The sequence below is a fragment of the Aplysia californica genome, unplaced genomic scaffold (genome assembly GCF_000002075.1).
Source record: "Aplysia californica isolate F4 #8 unplaced genomic scaffold, AplCal3.0 scaffold01330, whole genome shotgun sequence".
Lineage (NCBI taxonomy): Eukaryota > Metazoa > Mollusca > Gastropoda > Aplysiida > Aplysiidae > Aplysia > Aplysia californica.
In genome coordinates, this window is record NW_004798600.1 from 67262 (window position 1) to 68266 (window position 1005).

The following is a 1005-nucleotide window of genomic DNA, read 5'->3' on the forward strand; positions in this document are numbered from 1 at the left end:
GCGTGTGTGTGTGTGTGTGTGTGTGTGTGAAGATGGGGTGGATGGTTGTGAAAACGTTAACAGAATGATCAGATAATATTTAACAATTATTAGGCTTAAAATAGTTCGTTCATCATGAAACGGTGATCACAAACCCCACAACTTACCGCAGATAGCAATTACAACTTTCCTTTCCTTAAGTGGAGAGCTTTACATCTCCCAAAACATATTATGAACAATATTATGTCTGACGATCAATAGCATGCAACAACAACAAAAATACAAAAAAACAAAAAAACAAAAACAAACAAACAAATACACCCCATAAACCAAAAAAACAACAACAAATAACACCCCAAAAACTAAAACTAAAACAAAACAACAACAACAAAGCAACAAAACAAAACAAACCAACAAGTAGGGTCTTTCTGGGGTGATCCAGCGGAAAGTGATGACCCGAATATCTATGAGCAGTATTATAGGTGAAGTAAATTCCAAAAGGCGAACTTGGGTTTTGTTTTACAAGTCAAAATAATATGATGTCTTATATATTTAGGGGGGGGGTCTCGTGGCTATATTGAGGTTGAAATGTTCGCCACTCATTCAAAGGTCCCGAGGTTTGAATCCGGGTAGCGACCGAAAAAAATTCTTCTCTAAAATTGTCTCCTTTCACCTCTTTTCCTGCTCTCTATCAATGTTCTGTCGTTTGGTTTCGTCTCCTCTTTCTGCCCCATCACCTCACCTCCTTTGCCCCCTCCTCTGGGCTCCTGATTCTTTCTGCAGCCTTTCTACTGCCACTCATTAGCTCCTTCTTACTGCTGTCTTTCAGCCACACCCCTAATCTTCAGATAGGAAAGATCTACACCTACCTTTTTGGACAAGGGCGAAAAATCTCGGAGGACCCGTGTGTAAGTTGCACACGTTAAAGATCCTTTGATGGTCTAAAATCGATAAGAGTAGGCTTCGGCCGCCACCCGGGCAAAATTGAAAATTTCCTACAAACTGAATAAGTTTACTTATGCAGTT